Source organism: Zeugodacus cucurbitae, chromosome Y (assembly GCF_028554725.1).
Source record: "Zeugodacus cucurbitae isolate PBARC_wt_2022May chromosome Y, idZeuCucr1.2, whole genome shotgun sequence".
In the NCBI taxonomy this organism is placed as follows: domain Eukaryota; kingdom Metazoa; phylum Arthropoda; class Insecta; order Diptera; family Tephritidae; genus Zeugodacus; species Zeugodacus cucurbitae.
In genome coordinates this window covers 8,100,184-8,112,342 of record NC_071673.1, presented here as the reverse complement: position 1 = coordinate 8,112,342, position 12,159 = coordinate 8,100,184, and positions in this window count along the sequence as shown.

Here is a 12,159-nt window from a genome sequence, read left to right as displayed (position 1 = left end):
AGGCGTGGTTGTGAAGCGATTTGGCCTATTTTCACAACATATCATTGGGATGTAAGGAAACTATTACAAACCAAGTTTCATTGAAATCGGTCGAGTAGTTCCTGAGATATGGTTTTTGACTCATAAGTGGGCGACGCCACGCCCATTTTCCATTTTGTAAAAAATCTGAGTGCAGCTTTCATCTGCCATTTCTTATGTGAAATTTAGTGTTTCTGACGTTTTTCGTTAGTGAGTTAACCCACTTTTAGTAATTTTCAACCTAACTTTTGTATGGGAGGTGGACGTGGTTATGATCCGATTTCTTTTATTTTTGGACTGTATTAGGAAGTGGCTAAAAACAACGACTGCAGAAAGTTTGGTTTATGTAGCTCTATTGGTTTGTGAGATATGTACAAAAAACTTAGTAGGGGCGGGGCCACGCCCACTTCCCCAAAAAAATTACATCCAAATATGACCCCCCATAGTGCGATCCTTTATACCAAATTTTATTTCCATAGCTTTATTTATGGCTTAGTTATGACACTTTATGTGTTTTCGATTTTCGCCATTTTGTGGGCGTGGCAGTAGCCCGATTTTGCTCATTTTCGAAAGCAACCTTCCCATGGTGCCAAGAAACAAGTGTGCCAAGTTTCATCAAGATATCTTAATTTTTACTCAAGTTACAGCTTGCACAGACGGAGGGACGGACAGACAGACATTTGGATTTGAACTCCACTCTTCACCCTGATCACTTTGGTATATATAACCCTATATCTAACTCGTTTAGTTTTGGGTGTTACAAACAACCGTTATGTGAACAAAACTATAATACTCTCTTTAGCAACTTTAGTTGCGAGAGTATAAATATGGGATGCAATATGAGTATAAAACTCCACTTCCTCCATAGTCACCTAGAGAGGTTTCCGGAAAATTTAGAAGATATGAGCGAAGAGCAGGGAGAGCGTATGCATCAAGACTTACGCGTTAATGAAGAGCGCTATCAGGGTTTCTGGGATACATATATGATGTCTGACTATTGTTAACTTAATGATTAATTATATTTATACTCTCGCAACAAAGTTGCTAGAGAGTATTATAGTTTTGTTCAGTGTTCAGTGTTAGTGTTATAATAGGGCAACGGAGGACTGAAGTCTGTTTCCGCCAAACTTTTCTGTCGCAAAAAATAACGCCATTTCAGTATTCCATTGGTCTGATGTGACTGAACTGTAGCTAATTTTCAATAGCAATAGATGGTGGTATTTTCCTGGATACATGGGACGAGTACTGGGGAAGATTCAACACTATTCTCACTTCTTGATGGTTACTGTTGTTGTTGTAATATGTTTTTATATTTTCATCCATCACATTCAAGCAAATTTTTGGGGTTTTTATCTACTTATTGTAATATTTTAAAAACATCCCAAAATGAAAGCTTTGAAAGTTTGCGTCCAGATCAATTAGTAGCAATTAGATCTGTGCTTTTCGAAACATGAATATATGCCAGAATATTCCCAGAAGAACACTTGTTGGCTTTATTTTGAAAAAATGTTCCGTTCATTTCTCATGAATTCGTTCTGCGAATTGTGCTTGCATTTTGCAAAGTTGTTTCGTGAGTGGCAAACTCACCTGAGGGTCCGTAGAAAACTTTTTTTTATTATTTACTTTATTATTTACCACTTTTACGAACGATCGTATACACCAATCGGCGGCGGAAAAGATTGAAAAAAGGTATGGTAGTAGAACAGAGATGCTGTGTTAAGCGTACACACGTGTGTCTTTATCTTGACTCGTACGAGAATAATAACAAAGAAAAAATGGATCGTATTGGCCGTCCCTTTTGTTAAAATTGTTGGGCTATGGTTTGTGGTGTAGTATCCTCGGGTGTGGTGATGAGTGGTGAGCGTGGTAGTTGGGCCATGGCAGTGTTGTGCGTTTGGGATGATTTTGTCTGTCAGTGTGGGGTGTTGAAACGTTGTGTAAAGTCTGATGAATCTTGCGAGAGGCCGTGAGTTGAGAACGGCTTCAATGCGAATAAGCAATGTCGTAAATTCTTCATAATTAAATTTGTATGTATCAGCTAGCTTCTTGAAATGAGATTTGAAGCTTTTTACAGCGGATTCCCATAGGCAACCCATATGTGGAGCGCTTGGAGGAATAAACTGCCAATTGATGCCTTGTTGAGCATATTTCTGTACAATGTCAGGTGAGACTTGTTTTATGAAGTCCACAAACTGTTTTTCTGTGGCTCTTTATTACGTGTCACCAAGTGGCTGATCCGACTAGTTCCAGAATTTGAGACGTTCGATTAGAAATATATGTATGTTTATCACGCGTGTGGTGGTTTTTCTAACCAGGCCAGAACTATTTCAGAATCGGACCAGAGATATAATTTGTATTTGGCCATGTTTAAGTGGATCTGCACCATGGAACCTAATTTAGCTAATTTAGGATATCGTCCACATATGTTTGTGCGTTTAACACTTGTGTTGACAGAGGAAATTCTGAATTTGTGTCTTCTGCCAATTCGTGAAGTGTACGAATGGCTAAGTATAGTGCACAGTTTATGCTAAAGGTAACTGTTTAATTTAAAATTCGGAAAATAATTCTTGATCATCTTTATGTATGACTAATGGCCGATACCTTTTTTCGACGTCCCCATTGAGTACGTATTTGTATATACGCCAATTTATTATGAGGAGCATTAAATCTGGTTGGAGTGTGGGTCCCGTGAATAGAATATCATCGAGGTAATTCTCTGAGCTAGTGGCCCTTGAGGCATTGAAAACAACTCTAACCTTTGTAGTTTTATTGTCTGGCTTCACTACTGCATGATGTGGCAAGTAGAATGAGTGGTATTTGCCGTTAATGATTTTTTCGCATGGGCATACTTCCTCTATGTGATCAAAATGGATATATTCTTTTAAGACCCAATCATACTCTTGTTTGAGCTCACCTTTTCTAAGTTGGTTTTTTTCCATGCTAGTCGTACGCCGTACCGACCATTTTCTGATCTAGTAGTTGTAGCTTTGTAAAAGTCTTCACAATACAGATCTTCTGGTGTTGTAATTGAAATGGGAGAGAGTTCTTCTAACTTCCAAAATTTACTTAATTGTGTATTAAGGTATTCATTGGATATTTCTTCAACTTCAGTTGTCAAGGTGATCACTGTTTCGGTAACTGGTCCACTTAGTATCCAACCCTATAGTATTTTGTGCTAGAAAGGTGTTTGAAATTTTTTCAACACCTTCTAGTATAATTTGTGGTATAAGGTCGCTGCCTAATAGAATATCAATTGGAGCTGGGGTGTTGCAGTTGGGATCTATTAGATTCAGATGTGAAACTTTATCCAAATGCTTGTTCTTTATTTGGTAGCTAGGAAGCATGTTTGTAAGTTGCGGTAAGACTATAGCTTCTGCTTGAATGCGCTAGTGGAATAAATAAAATAATGTCGCAGATTTTATTTGAGTTTTAGACTACTTTTCCGCCCATTCCATAAATTTGGAAATTGGAATGTTTTGTTGGCAATTTTATCCGATTTTAAACTTTTGCTGATATAAAGAATCTTTGAGAGCCTTGGTCTATTAGTGCTCTTAGTTTGAATATATCACTTTTATGTTCAATGGTGTTGACCGCAGTGGGTAAAAGAGTTTTGCTATTATTAAATCGACAAAGAGATGGTGTGTGTCGATCCTCTTTTCACTGGTCTTCTCCAAGGAAAGAAGTCACACGATAGTGAATCACCTTGTCTGAAACCTCGATTGGTATCGAACGGCTCGGAGAGGTCCTTCCCAATCCTGACGGAGCTTTTGGTGTTGCTCAACGTCAGCTTGCACAGCGGTATTAGTTTTGCGGGGATACCAAATGCAGACATCGCGGCAGAAGTGGTCAGTTGTTGATTTTCCAGATCTAAAGCCTCAGTGCGTAAGCTCTAATCAGTTTGTTAACGGTGGGCATTAGTCTTTTACACAGTACGCTCGATAGAATGTTAAGGAGGCTTCTCCCACGGTAATTGGCGCAGATTGTGGGGTCTCCCTTTTTGTGGATTGGGCAGAGTACACTGAGATTCCAATAGTTGGGCATGCTTACGCTATGCACTTAAGCGGGGATCACTGTATACAGTTTGTCAACTAATTATTTGCAAAATGCAAACTGATACAAAAATTCAACTTTGACATTAAATTTCTATAACATAGGTTAAGTTTTTTATGATTTGCTTTCACAGTATTATTCTAAGATATATCTAGTAACATTATTTACAAAAAAAAAAAAACAACGAGTATTCTTCTAGGAATTTTATGGCATATAGTTATGTTTCGAGTTGCACAGTTCTAATTGGAAATAAGAATTGTCATGCAAATGAGTTCACGAGAAGTTTAACCAATTGGTATATTTTCATTATTTCAAAGAAAAAATAAAATATAGGTGTCTAAAATTTTTGGAAAAATAACATTAACCGTGAGGAAGTCAGAAAAGAGTTAGTACTCGTCCCAAATAGCGTGGAAAAACCCACCGCTTTCTACCATTAAAATTAAAAAAATGTATCAAATTCGCTATAAATGATTACACTAGTTTACAGTATTGAACTTTTTGTCTGTTGCCGCGAGTTCTGCGATTGATATTGTTTACTTATTACTTGTTTTTTTCAAATCTACCCTCAAAAATTTTTGAGCAGCTCGATTACTTTGTTTTTGATTTTTATCATTTAAGCATATATATTAATCGAAAACAGGCGTATTTTACTGTGTTAAGATTAGTTTCTCAAGTTTTTGCGTCATGAGTAGTTCAAGAAAACGCTGTTTAAATAAACCAGATCATTTTTGCTACATATGCGGAGAATATGTGTTTAAAAATTGTAGAAAAGTCATATCAGAGTTGTTGAAAAATACCTATTTTGAGTATTTTGTAGAGCATCCCAAATATTGATAATATTGATATTGTAAAAGAAGTGTCTTTAAATTTGGAACACCAACTATTTGGCAAGAACCACGAAATCATCTCGTAGACTGTTATTTTTGTAGTGTCAATCGAGCTACATGGCAGTACCCAAGTACTAGTTGTGTTCAACGTCCAGTGCAACGTTCACCTAATTCTTCAGAGCCTAAAAATATATCTGAACCATTAGAGCAAGACATTAAAGGACCAAGCTCATCACAAAATGATGCTGATTTTGAAGGTATGTCTAATGAGCCAAAACGTTTTTCCCAAAATGAGTTGAATGATCTTGTAAAAGATTTAAATCTTTCTAAACAATCTTCAGAATTGTTAGCATCAAGACTAAAAGTAAACAAGTAAGGAAAGGCTAAGTTCGGGTGTAACCGAACATTTTATACTCTCGTAATTTATTGAAGAAATTTTATTAAGCTAACACAAAAATTTACCCATAAATTTGGCATAAAGTTTAATAGAATAACGAAAAACGTCATATATAGATATGAGGACTGAGGTAATTCCTGAACCGATTTCTTTCAATTTCATCAGCAATGTACACTATACCCAATACTATACGGTCACTTAATTTTGCTAAGATATATCACATATTAACTAATACATATACATATGTATGCGGAATAAATCCCAACGAATGTTTGAAAAACCTAAAAATCCGTTTTCGACAATTTTTTTACAAGTGATCCCACGGATCATATACAGTATTTGTGTAAAGTTTTATTTCGCTATCCTCATTGGTTCCTAATATATATATTATAAAGTAAAGGATTCAGATGGAATTCAAAATTGAGTTATAAGAAAAGTAGTCGTGGTTGTGAACCGATTTCGCTCATTTTTTAACCGTGTTGTCAGGGTGTCAAGAAAATATTATATACCGGCTTTCGTTGAAATCTGTCGAGTAGTTCCTGAGAAATGGTTTTTGACTCATAAGTGGGCGATGCTACGCCTATTTTTCATTTTGTAAAAAAATCTGAGTGAAGCTTCCTTCTGCTATTTCTTCTGTAAAATGTAATGTATCTGACGTTTTTCGTTAGTGAGTTAACCCACTTTTAGTAATTTTCAACCTAACTTTCGTATAGGAGGTGGGCGTGGTTATTATCCTATTTCTTTCATTTTTGGACTGTATAAGGTAGTACCTAAAAGAAGCGACTGCAAAAAGGTTTATTTATATAGGTTTATTGGCTTGCGAGTTATATACAAAAAACCTATTTGAGGGCGGGGTCACGCCCACTTTTCAAAAACGATTACATCCAAATGTGCCCCTCCCTAATGCGATCCTATGTTCCAAATTTTATTTTCATAACTTTATTTGTGGCTTAGTTATAACACTGTATAAGTTTTCGGTTTCCGCCATTTTGTGGGCGTGGCAGTGGACCGATTTTACCCATTTTCGAAAGCAACCTCCTAGGGTGCCAAAGAATATGTGTTCCAAGTTTCATTGAGATATCTTAATTTTTACTCAAGTTATCGCTTGCACGGACAGACGGGCAGACATCCGGATTTCAAATCCACTCGTTATCCTGATCATTTATATATATATAACCCCATATCTAGCTCTTTTATTTTTTGGTGACACAAACAACCGTTATGTGAACAAAACTATTATACTCTGTGCAACATGTTGCGAGAGTATAAAAACTTGCTATCCTCGGATACTAAAATAAGTTTTTATCGTGAAAGAGATGCAGAATTACGGCATTATTTTTCCAAAGAAACGGCATTACGTTTTATTTAGATATCAAAAACTTGTTGATAAAAATGGGCTTGAAGCGATACGAACTAAACGACTGGCGTTTATTCATTGACAGCTCAAAACGTAGCCTTATGTGCTGAACACATAGAAGACGACAAGCGACGAGCGACATCTGTCAAATATTAAAATACACGCGTTCTTATGGGCACAGATTTTTTGACAACAGCACGACTTCACGACAAAAGGGTTGAAGTCTTCGCTGTCGCCAAATTAGAAATGTTTCTAATTTTGCCGACGACAATGGCCGCTGTAGAGCTGCCACTAATATGTGAAATGTAAAATTATTCAAAGTTCTAATAAGTATGACGTTATTTTGCCAGCAGAAACCTAAAATAACTTTGATATATCATTTATAATAACAATCGATTATTTAAAACAAATAAATCGACCATTTTTACATTTTTTGCACAAATAACTTCACTTTAACCTAAATATGTAAATTCTATTGAAGTGAAAGATTTTAATACGGCAACAATGAAATTGCTGTTTGATATGTCGCTGCCGTCTTCAAAATGTTCAAGACGCTACTTCAAAGCGACATTTGTGATCAGCCGTCGTCAATATAAGTATAAAACTCCACTTCCTCCATAGTCACCTAGAGAGGTTTCCGGAAAATTTAGGAGATATGAGCGAAGAGCAGGGAGAGCGTATGCATCAAGACTTACGCGTCAATGAAGAGCGCTATCAGGGTTTCTGGAATACATATATGATGTCTGACTATTGTTAACTTAATGATTAATTATATTTATACTCTCGCAACAAAGTTGCTAGAGAGTATTATAGTTTTGTTCAGTGTTCAGTGTTAGTGTTATAATAGGGCAACGGAGGACTGAAGTCTGTTTCCGCCAAACTTTTCTGTCGCAAAAAATAAGGCCATTTCAGTATTCCATTGGCCTAGTAACATCAACTATAGCTAATTTTCAATAGCAATAGATGCTATTGGCATATAGCGGTGGTATTTTCCTGGATACATGGGACGAGTACTGGGGAAGATTCAACACTATTCTCACTTCTTGATGGTTACTGTTGTTGTTGTAATATGTTTTTATATTTTCATCCATCACATTCAAACAAATTTTTGGGGTTTTTATCTACTTATTGTAATATTTTAGAAACATCCCAAAATGAAAGCTTTGAAAGTTTGCGTCCAGATCAATTAGTAGCAATTAGATCTGCGCTTTTCGAAACATGAATATATGCCAGAATATTCCCAGAAGAACACTTGTTGACTTTATTTTGAAAAAATGTTCCGTTCATTTCTCATGAATTCGTTCTGCGAATTGTGCTTGCATTTTGCAAAGTGGTTTCGTAAGTGGCAAACTCACCTGAGGGTCCGTAGAAAACTTTTTTTTATTAAAAGAAAACGCAATTGAACTTATTTTACTCACAAAGTTATGATTTGATTTTATTTATAATTCTTTCTTATTACTTTATTATTTACCACTTTTACGAAAGATCGTATACACCATTCGGCGGCGGAAAAGTTTGAAAAAAGGTATGGTAGTAGAACAGAGATGCTGTGTTAAGCGTACACACGTGTGTCTTTATCTTGACTCGTACGAGAATAATAACAAAGAAAAAATGGATCGTATTGGCCGTCCCTTTTGTTAAAATTGTTGGGCTGGTTGGGTTTATGGTGTAGTATCCTCGGGTGTGGTGATGAGTGGTGAGCGTGGTAGTTGGGCCATGGCAGTGTTGTGCGTTTGGGATGATTTTGTCTGTCAATGTGGGGTGTTGAAACGTTGTGTGGTTGTGTTATGCTGAGGGAGGTTGGTGCTCATTTAGACATCCCGGGCCCCCTTGGCAAGTAGTTAGCCTAGTAACCGTTGTAATTGTTGCAATGTGTCCACCACGCTACTAAGCCCAGTGGGGTGGCGAGACCGCGGCCTAGTTTGACGGCGTCGAGTGGGTGTATTACGTTGTTGGCGTCGAATACGTGTCCGTGGTTCCAGTGGTGGATCAGCTCTTCCAGCGGTACCTTCCGTAGATGTCTTTTAAATAATCTTCTTTCCATCGAATACTGAATTCATGATGGAAAATTTTAATGCTTTCCCATCTGTTTAATTAGGAAAGCCACGCCACGTCTATCTCAGGTGTGACCAATATGGGCGCTCCTTTAAGAAAATGCCCAGGAGTGAGGGCTGTAAAGTCTGATGAATCTTGCGAGAGGCCGTGAGTTGAGAACGGCTTCAATGCGAATAAGCAATGTCGTAAATTCTTCATAATTAAATTTGTAGAGCGCTTGGAGGAATAAACTGCCAATTGATGCCTTGTTGAGCATATTTCTGTACAATGTCAGGTGAGACTTGTTTTATGAAGTCCACAAACTGTTTTTCTGTGGCTCTTTATTACGTGTCACCAAGTGGCTGATCCGACTAGTTCCAGAATTTGAGACGTTCGATTAGAAATATATGTATGTTTATCACGCGTTTGGTGGTTTTTCTAACCAGGCCAGAACTATTTCAGAATCGGACCAGAGATATAATTTGTATTTGGCCATGTTTAAGTGGATCTGCACCATGGAACCTAATTTAGCTAATTTATGATATCGTCCACATATGTTTGTGCGTTTAACACTTGTGTTGACAGAGGAAATTCTGAATTTGTGTCTTCTGCCAATTCGTGAAGTGTACGAATGGCTAAGTATAGTGCACAGTTTATGCTAAAGGTAACTGTTTAATTTAAAATTCGGAAAATAATTCTTGATCATCTTTATGTATGACTAATGGCCGATACCTTTTTTCGACGTCCCCATTGAGTACGTATTTGTATATACGCCAATTTATTATGAGGAGCATTAAATCTGGTTGGAGTGTGGGTCCCGTGAATAGAATATCATCGAGGTAATTCTCTGAGCTAGTGGCCCTTGAGGCATTGAAAACAACTCTAACCCTTGTAGTTTTATTGTCTGGCTTCACTACTGCATGATGTGGCAAGTAGAATGAGTGGTATTTGCCGTTAATGATTTTTTCGCATGGGCATACTTCCTCTATGTGATCAAAATGGATATATTCTTTTAAGACCCAATCATATTCTTGTTTGAGCTCACCTTTTCTAAGTTGGTTTTTTTCCATGCTAGTCGTACGCCGTACCGACCATTTTCTGATCTAGTAGTTGTAGCTTTGTAAAAGTCTTCACAATACAGATCTTCTGGTGTTGTAATTGAAATGGGAGAGAGTTCTTCTAACTCCCAAAATTTACTTAATTGTGTATTAAGGTATTCATTGGATATTTCTTCAACTTCAGTTGTCAAGGTGATAACTGTTTCGGTAACTGGTCCACTTAGTATCCAACCCTATAGTATTTTGTGCTAGAAAGGTGTTTGAAATTTTTTCAACACCTTCTATTATAATTTGTGGTATAAGGTCGCTGCCTAATAGAATATCAATTGGAGCTGGGGTGTTGCAGTTGGGATCTATTAGATTCAGATGTGAAACCTTATCCAAATGCTTGTTCTTTATTTGGTAGCTAGGAAGCATGTTTGTAAGTTGCGGTAAGACTATAGCTTCTGCATGAATGCGCTAGTGGTATAAATAAAATAATGTCGCAGATTTTATTTGAGTTTTGGACTACTTTTCCGCCCATTCCCGAAATTTGGATATTGGAATGTTTTGTTGGCAATTTTATCCGATTTTAAACTTTTGCTGATATAAAGAATTTTTGAGAGCCTTGGTCTATTAGTGCTCTTAGTTTGAATATATCACTTTTATGTTCAATGGCGCTTGAATTTTTGCTTATTTAGAGCAACATGGTTTTTCGTCCCTTATTTTGGGATTTGTGATTTCGGGATTATCTGATGTGGTTGTAGCGACTAACCCCGTAGTTTTGTGAAACTGATTTTGCTTCATATTTTGAATATTGGTAATGTGAAGCAGTGAGTGATGTCTTAGTTGACAATATACACAATTGAATTTACTTTCACATATGATAGTTCAACAGACAGTTTATGCAAAGTTTGCGTTGACGGACAACATTGTTTCTATCTGAAACGGATAATTTTTTGAATCTCTCGCAAGATCTTACTTTATGACCTCCCTTACAGAGTTCACACAACGATTGCCGTTGAATACTTTGATTGGAAACGAATGTGTGACTTTTATTGACGTGCTATTTGCATATTATTGCTGGCTTGAGGTTTAAGCAAGGTTTTACTTGACTCATTTTGATGACTTGTTAGATCTATATTTTGTCTGTCCATTCGCTAAGCTATCTCGTATTGAGCAGTGAGGAAAGTTTTCATTTGCTGCCATGTGGGCATTACTCTTCTATCCGCTAGAGATTGTTCCATCGTAGTAACGCAGCATCAGGGAGTTTTTCTGCACAAATAGTTACTATCATATGGTCCCACGATTCTACGGGGGCGTTTTGTGTTTTTAATACTGACAATTAGTCACTGTCGAGTAAAATTTTTGAAATTCCTGGCTGGTTTCTTGTTTAATTTTCGGGTAATGCAATATAGTTTTTATAGGGTTTTCTATCATTACTCTTTGTTTTCATATCTTTCGACTAGTGCTTCCTAAGCCAGCTTAAAATTTTCGCCATTTAAAGCGAGTTGCTTGACGATAATGCCTGCTTCCCCTTGTGTTTTGAATCTTAGTTGGAATAGCTTTTGGGCTTCTGCGAGTTTAGGATGGTTTATATAAAGGGCTGTGAACATGTCCCGGAAGGACGACATCCATTAAAAACTTCAGTATCACAAGCTGGTACATTCATATACATGCCTTTATCTAGGTCTTCTTTTGTTGTTGTGAGTACTCTGGGAGGGAGAGTAGTGGCGCTAATTGCCCTTAATACATCTAATTGTTCGCTTATCACTCCCATTATTAGTTCGTTCGGATCACGGTAGTTAACATATTTGGCTGTCGCCGAAGTTTTTATGTTTTCTGGGAGTTCAGCGTCGTCAGTATCAATTACAGTATCGTACGCTGCCAGAAGTCGTAACCATAATTCGTTAACACTTTCGAGTTTTACCTTTAAAACCGATTCCGTGATGTCAGCAATAGGGGAAGCTTTGAATCTTGTGCAATAGTTTATAAAAGTATCACTTTCAGTGATGAATCTTGATATTAAATGATGTTTTGATCTTTTTTGTTTTATACTCTGCTTTGAGCGTGTAGCTTCTGCAGGTGTGCCTTGTTTAACGTCATCAGCCACTTTTGGAACTTATAAAAATTGAGTAGCTTTGCAGCCCTATTCTCATGCCCTCACAAAAATCACCACACTCACTACTGTGAGGTTTTTGGATTTTGTGATGATTACCTTATGCTGGAGAAAATTCAAAAGCTCAAATGCTCAAAATTTTCTCAAATATCTGTGACGTGTGAAATCAGCCATCACAATACAAAAATATTTGTATTTGTTTTGGTTTTTAGCAATATTTGGAAACAAATGTGTAAATATTTGGGTGCTATAACGAGCATGGAGGAATTGTTCTTTGAAAAAAAGGCCTCTATAAAATTTCAGTTATCGAATAATTGTGT